This window comes from Callorhinus ursinus, unplaced genomic scaffold, assembly GCF_003265705.2.
Source record: "Callorhinus ursinus isolate GAN/ISIS: 27379988/994484 unplaced genomic scaffold, GSC_fseal_2.0 scaffold13, whole genome shotgun sequence".
Lineage (NCBI taxonomy): Eukaryota > Metazoa > Chordata > Mammalia > Carnivora > Otariidae > Callorhinus > Callorhinus ursinus.
In genome coordinates, this window is record NW_027397075.1 from 15,037,747 (window position 1) to 15,045,524 (window position 7,778).

Below are 7,778 nucleotides of genomic sequence, written 5' to 3' on the forward strand. Positions count from 1 at the left end.
CGGCGGCGGCCCCGCCGCGGAGGGGGACCGCTGGGCGGACAAGCCGGGGGCGCGGGGCGCGGGGCCGGGGGGCGCGGGGCGGGGACGCGGGGCGGCGGCGGCGCGGGGCGGCGAGCAAGCCCAGAGCGTGTCCGCGCGCGGCGCAGGAAACTTCGGAGTGAGCGGCGGAGGGCGGGGGCGGGGCCGGCGCGGGGGCGGGGCCGCAGGGGCGCCGAGAGGGAGGGGCCGCCCCCGCCCCGAGGCACGCGCGCGGGCGACCCTCCCCCATCGTGGGGGTCACCCGCCGGTTCCCAGGGTCGGGGGTGGGGCGGAGCTGGACCCCCACCAAGCCCCTACCCTCCCCCTCCAGGCGCGTGGGGCGCCAGGGGGCGCGCGCGGAGAGGCTCGGCGGGGGGGCGGGGAGCGGCGCCAACGTGCTCCCCGCCCCCAGCTGCGGGGGCGGCCCAAGCCGCGGAGGCGGGCTCTCCCCTCCCCCTCCCCGCCGCCGCCGTCGGCCGCCACCGCCGTCGGCCGCCACCGCGCACCGCCCCTACACCCCGGGCGACTCGGGCCGGGGTCGCCGAGGGGGCGGGGCCGGGCGGGCGTGGGCGGCCGCGGCCGTGACTGTGAGGCTGCGTGCCCCTCCCCCTCCGCGTGTGTTTTGGGTGTGACCGTGCCCGTGTGATGTGCTGCTGTGTCCGTGGGTGGGATTCTGGGTGCGCCTGCATCCGCATCTCCCCCAGCACAAGCGCGCGCGCGCACACGCATACATGAGGCAGTTTCTGCGAACTTGTCCGGTGCTCGGCCCTCCCGGGTGCAGACCTGTGAGGGCCTGGGGAAGGGGCAGGCCCTCTGGCAAGCCCCCCACTGACACTGAGCTCCTGCAGAACGGGTCACTGGAGCTTCTGTGTTCCAGTGGTCCACCACTGCGCCCGCAGGGGCCGTCGGTACCTCAGAGCCCGGACCGGATCAGGCCGCCCCCACCAGGCCCACAGAGGGACCTGCCCTCCAGGTGTCAGCAGGGAGGGGGCCGGCCGGCTCCTGACTCCTCCCCACCCCAGTGCCCCGCCTCGGTCCCTGTGGAGGCTCCTAGTTTCCCCAGGACCACCGGTCACTGTGGGACTTGCTCTGGGAACACCTTCCCCACACCCCAGGCAGCCCTGGAGGGGCGGCTCCCTCCCTCCTTCCAAGCCCACCCTCAGCGGGGAGAGAGCCACCTCCTCTGGACAAAGAGCAGGCAGGTGGTCCTCACAGGCAGGTCCAGGAGCCTTGGTTGGGCCTCACCAGCGGCTGGGGTGGTGTGGAGTGAGGGCCCACCTGGCAAGGCTCCGGCTAGGCTTCTGCCAGCCTGAGCTTGTGTAGCCGGACAGGGAGGGTGCTGTTCCGGGAGAAGGGGAGCCCCCAGGAGGCAGCTGTGCCCTGGCAAAGGGGTGGACCAAGGGACAGGAAGGCGTGTCCACAGCAGCTCTGGGGCGGGTCTCAGGCGGTGCCCTGCACAGGCTGCTCCCCGCTGACCAGCACCTTCTCTTGTATATGCGAACTTTTGAAGAAAAGGAAAACATTTACTCTATTTTAATGCTACTACTTAGCATTGGAGGGCCCCAGCCAGTAATTAAGGTCCTCCAAGAGCAATTAGGGCCCTAGCTATGGAGGAGGCGGCTCTGGGAGAGCCCAGGGCCTAGAGCTCAGCCCTGCAGGGGAGCTTGCAAGGAGGGGACAGACACTGAAGCTGAAGCAGGTCCCTGATCTTCTACACACTCATTAAATTTAGGGTGAAGCTCAAGATTGGTGTTAGCTGGAGGCTGTTAGTGATTTGCTAGACAAAAACTGGTGGGAGGTCAGGAGCGTGCCAGGTCCTGGGTGGAACCGGGGGTGCAGCGACAGGGACCAGTGCAGGCCCTGTCCTTGTTCCCTGGAGCTTCAATCCAGGAAGGAGGCAACCAGTAACGCATCCTTGGATGCTGGATGAAAACATTTACAAACTGTGGTAAGTGCCATGGAGAGCCGAGAAAGACGGGGAGCTGCAGACATATTGAGAACGAGAAAGCAGCCAGAAGAGCAGAGGGCTATTCCCAGCAGTGAGAACAGCCTGTGCAAAGGCCCCGTGGCACACAGGAGAGAGCTGAGGAGTGGGGAGACCTGGAGAGGGCCTGGGGTGCCTGTGTGGTGGGTCAGCCACGAGGTGTGGTGCCAGGAGGACAGGAGGGCAGGATCCCGTGGCACAAGGAGGAAGCTGCCTGTCATTCTAAATGAGACTGTCACGCTCCATCCTCCAGATGTCTGCAGAGGGGACAGGGCCTTGGATTTTTAAAATAGACATTATTTTTTAAAGACAACGTCTATATCCTGACAGAATCTATAGCCTTTAGAAATTCCATGGCCCATTTACCACCAGTGGGGCTGCGCAGACACCTGGAGGGGCATTTTCCATCTTCGACTATCTTCTGCTCCATCTGACCAAGCTGAGGACCTGCTGGAATTGTCCTCCCAGGCTCTGTGTCCCCCTGGGCTGGTACTCACCGACTCTGCGTCCGCGACGTCCAGTGGGGCTGACCCGACCGGCCATGGGCTTGCACTGGGCCCCCATTGGGCTCATGGTAACGCAGCGGAGACCCATGTTCCTTCAGCTGGAGGGGGTCTGCTCCACGTGGGGACAGCCTCGCCCCAGAGGGAAAATGAAAAGCAGATCTTATGTTGATAGGAGAAAATGACATTAAAAACCATGAAGCAGTAATACATTCACATTGCTAGAAAGGAATGTTCAAGTGAGATGAAGCATAGGACAATTTGGAAATTGGCATTAAAATTGTTTAATTAAACTGTACAGAATGTTCAGATGTATTGTCTTTTAAATCCTCCAGGCCTCTGGAAAATTTGGTTCTGCTTTTTGCTATTTACTTTTTTTTTTTTTTTAAGGGCAAAGCTTTTCCTTGACAAAGATCTGGTGTGGGGGGGCAGGGGGGGAAGTGGCGCATTCATTCAGGCAGCAGAAAGTAGGGACGAGACCCCGCCCCCAGCAAAGGGACTCAGACCCTGGAGGTGTGCAGCTGTGGAATGTTCTGGCTACCTTGGGGACACCTCCGCCTTGGCAGGCCAGGCTGTTAGGACCTAGGGGTCTCCTCCTCGCTCAGGGACCTGGAGGGCACCTCCATCACCCATCCCCACCCAGCCACAGTGCTGTCTGTCATGGGTACACCTGCTCCGTGCAGGGCACTCTTGTCCACCCATGGGCTGGCTAGAGCCCCTGAGGCCGCTCTCCCTGCGCCCATCTCTTCAGCTGCCCTCCCCGATCATCCCCTTCCCTCCACACATCCTCTTCCCTCCTGAAGCCCCCACTGGTCCCGGGCTCTGGATCAAGCCTCCTCGAGCCAGTAGGACCCACTACTGGGCACTGTCCTCCACTGTCTCTTCAGACCACAGATCCACCGGCCTTGGCCCTGCAGCGCCCACTGCTGGGATGCCCCTGCTTGACCTGTGTCTAGCTAGCTGTCTTGTGCCCACCCGACCCCTCTAGGGCTCTCAGAAGCCAGCCCGACAGCCCTCACCTTGCTGTGTGCTGGTCCCTGTCTGCTTTCCCGCCAGACTGTGGCTTCCCGTGATGCTTGGCACGTGCCTGTCCCCGGGCGGGGCTGGGGGTGGACAGGGAAGGCCTAGCCCACATGAGATCGTTAAGTACGGTGACCTGAGCCAAGGCTGGGACAGGTGGGACCAGGGTCACCCAGCAAGGGGGGGCTGTGGCCCTCACGGTGTGGACACACAGGGCAGTTGGCAGCAACGGAGGCTGAGCCACGCTGGGCCCTCCGGGGCGCTGCAGGGAGCTCAGGCCTCCAAGCCAGGGCCTAGCCAGCAGGGGGTCCACCCATCGTGGCTTCCTGCAGCCCCTTCAAGCCCACCTCACCTCCTGAACAGGCCACTGCCATCAAGAAGCAGGGCCCAGCCCCACGCTGCCTGGAAGTCAGGCCCAGGGGGGCTCCCCTCAGTGTGAGGGGAGCTGAGCCAGGATCCCCAGAGAGTGGCCTTCAGGGCAGGCGGTCCCGGACCCCTGGCCAGTTGTCATCCAGTCCCACACCTGCCTGGTGTCACCTTAGCTCAGGGGCCACCCAAGATTTCCATGTGCCCATTCTGGACAGCAGTGCTGGACACAGGTGTCCATTCTGTCTTGTCCCCACTTCCCAGGACAAAGCAGCAGCTGAAGGAGGAGTTTCTCTAAATTCACACTCTAAACTGGCTGCACCCATCAGGAGGGGTGTCCGTGCCCGGGGGCTCCCTCAGCAAGTCCCTGTCCCTGGTCAGCTTCCGTGCTGGCCCTGCCCTCTCCCAGACGAGCGGCTCTGTGTCCGCTGCCCCCGCCTCAGCCTGAGCCTGACTCCTCTGCCCGCTGGGTCCCCACAGGCAGGATTGGGTCAGGGACAAGCAGGGGACATGCCCGGGCCTCAGGGCCCCCTCCAGTCCCCTGGCTACTCTGCTTGCAGAAGCCTCAGGGTGGGGCTGTCAGATGTAGTGGATAAAAATACAGGTTGCCCAGTTGACTTTTGTTTTGAGAGAGAGAGGGTGGGGGGAGGGGCAGCGGGAGGGAGAGAGAGAGAGAATCCTAAGGAGGTTCTACGCCCAGCACAGAGCCCTACGCGGGGCTCCATCCCACGACCCTGAGATCATGACCTGAGCCAGAATCCAGAGTCATAGGCTTAACCGACTAAGCCGCCCAGGCGCCCCTCCCAGTTAACTTTGAATTGCAGACAAACAATGATTAATTTTTAGTACAAATATATCCCATGTAATGTTTGGGAGCTACTTACACTAAAAAATGTGTTTATATCTGAAATTCTGATTTAACTGGGTGTTGTATACTTTATCCGGTGACCTTCCTCCCAGCAGCAGGAGGTGAGGCGCGGCGTGGAAGCCGGGGGCGGGGGAGGACAGCCAGGCCCCACCTGAGCCAGGCGCCTTCTGCGGGGCTCTGGGGGGTCCACCCCCGCGTGCCCACCCCCAGCATCAGAGCAATCTGAAATAGCAGGCACCCAGGGAGGGGGCGGGGAGGCACCCTGAGTGCATGTCCTGAGCGGCCAGCTGGTCCCTGCCCATCTGCTCACCCACTGCAGGCTCAGACGGTTCCATCCCAGGCCTGCCAGCTCGGATACCCTCGGGTCATGGTGCCGGGACGGTGGAGGGCCCTTCTGAAGGGTAGCAGCGTCCAGACCTCCATTTTGCAGCTGCACAACTCCTTGGGGCCGTAGTCGCCAGGGCAGGGGGTGGGAGCAGGTGGGGCTCTGTTGCTAGGCGCCTGGCCTGCAGCAGGTGCTAAGTGATGTGTGCGGCGGAAGGGGCCTGTGCGCGCCCTGTGCTGGGAGGGCCATCCCGCCACCCTGGCTGACTGCCGGGCACCCCTGCCCTCGGCTTGCGGAGGGGCTCAGGGGGCTCTCGGCGTTTCAGATGTGGTCTAGAGTCTTAACTCGGCAGCAGCGATTTGTTAGAGTTTGGACATTAGATGATCCAATCGGCAGAATCGTCCTGTTTGATTGCTGCTGGGTTGGAAATAGCGTTTTCTGGCAGCGCCTAGACCTCCCTCCATCACTGCAGTGGGCCCGTCCTGTCCCGTCCTCCTCCCGGTCGTGGCCGTCACTGGAACAGACCGAGCTCGGGGAAGGTGGAGAGAGGGTGGGGAGCACAGCGCCCCAGTGCCCCAAGTGTGGCCCTCACCTGCGGGACTCCTGCCCTGCCCAGGACATGCTGTGCAAGGGGTCACGGGCCAGCGTGGGGCCCCAGCTCACTGAGGGGTTCAGAATGTTCTGGAGCCCCAACCAGGTCCCCAGGGCCACCCGTGCAGGGGGTGGGGAGGCGGGGGCGGGCAGGCTTAGGTCTCGCCCCCTCCCCCGGGGAAATCACAAGGTGGGGAGAAGGGCTGCTGGGAGGAGGACCCTGCTGTGGTCTCCGGTTCCCCAAGCTGAAAACTACCCGACTGTCCACGGACAAGCGGAGAGACGGAATGTAGGCCATCCACACAATGGAACACTACTCAGCCGTGAATGGGAGCGGGGCCGCCAGGTGGCCCGGAGCACGGCGCTCGAGGACACCATGTTCAGGGAGAGAAGCAGACACAAAAGCCGCAGAAAGCATCAGGAACAGGCGCAGCCACAGAGACGGAAACTGGATAGATTGCCTCGGACTGGGGGGAGGTGGGGGTGGGTGGAGGTGAGCGTCCTTCCGGGGTGACGGAAATGTTCTAAAAATGGGCTGAGGTGATGGTCGCACATCCCCGTGAATATGCTGGGACCCACCTGCACGCTCTAAATTCTAAACGGTGCCGTGTGTGGTGTGTGAATCATAGCGCCACGAGGCCGTGAAAGGGGCCACGAAGGAGAAGGCCATGCCACCACAGGGCTGCCTGCACAGAGCCCAGAGCGAGGGCTCCTGACCTCCGCGGGGGCCGGAGCTGGCCGGGGTCGGGGTCGAGGGTGGGAGCCAGGCAGGCCTCTAGGGGGCTGTGCCCGGGACAGGGGTGGACCCCAGCTGGGCAGAGCCGTGGCCTCCCCGCGCTTGCCCGTCCCTTGGGATCCTCAGCGGCTCTCGGGCCCCGGGGCAGCAGCCCTGCGGCAACATCTGGCCTAGGGCGAGACGGGGTGGGAGGCAGACTCTTGGGAAGTTAGCCATCAGTCCTGAATGAGTCAGGGTGGCCTCCTGGGTGGTTCGGGTGGGACCTCCTCTGAGGGGAGGGCTCAGCCTTGAATCCGGGGGTGTACCCCCTCAGGGTGCAGTGGGGCTGGGTGGGGTGCCCCCCAACAGGATCAGACCCGGGGGAAAAGGGCAAGGGCTGGCCTGGGGTGAGGAAGTGTGGGGGGGTGAGCCTTGGCTAGGGTGCTTCCAGAAGGACTTTGATGGGGCCGTGGGAAAGCGGGAGGCCAGGGGCAGATGTCAGGCTTTCCTCCCCCACCCTGTTTCCTCCACTGCCCCCCAGCCCCGCCAGCCCCTCTGCTTGTAGGAGGGCCTGGGCCTGGCAGACTCCCTCACAGTGTCCCCTCCGAAATTCAGGCTTTGGAGAGGGGCCCTCAAAGGTGAGCCCTGCCAGCCCCACGGGCCCCAAATTCCTCAGCCTGGCAGGGGTTCCCCTGTGGGTCTGAAGCTCCCCAAGAACCCAGGAGAGGCAACTCACACCCACTAGGGATTGAGAACCCTGAAATGCAGTCTGCATGCTGGCCTCTTCCCCAGATTCTGTGCCCCTCCCACCCGCAGGGGCCAAGGGCTGGAGCTCGCAGCCCAGGCAGGATGAGACCCTCAGGCCACCGTGCTACCCGGTGACTTCCGAAGGATGAGCCAGCCAACCCCCTGCAGGCTGCTGATGCACAGGGTGGCCCTTACCTGACACCTGTTCTCCAGAGCCCAGGTGGGCCAGGCACCTGCGTTCAGCTCTGGGGAGGTGAGGAGCCCACACACCCCAGCTGCCACACCGCGGGGCCTGGCAGAGGCCGGGGCTCTGAAGGCATTTCCATAATTTACTATAAAACAGTCCTGCTTTTGTTTACTGTTCCGTTGATTCCACTTAATACTAGCTTCCCCGGCGTGGCGCCCGCCCGCTCACCCGGACGCAGCAGGGGGGCTGCAACACCCGGCCCACCAGCCCGCCCAGCTCTGGGGACGCCTGCCTCCCCTGGAAAGAATTTCAGGTTGCCTCAGATCTGCCTCGGAGTGCTACCTTCTGACAAGGGGCTGTCTGGCCCCGGGGTCCTTGAAGGAGAGGATGCAGGACACGGCCAACCTGGTCCTGAAGAAAACTGGATCCTTGAAGCCAAAGCCAGTCCGTGGGC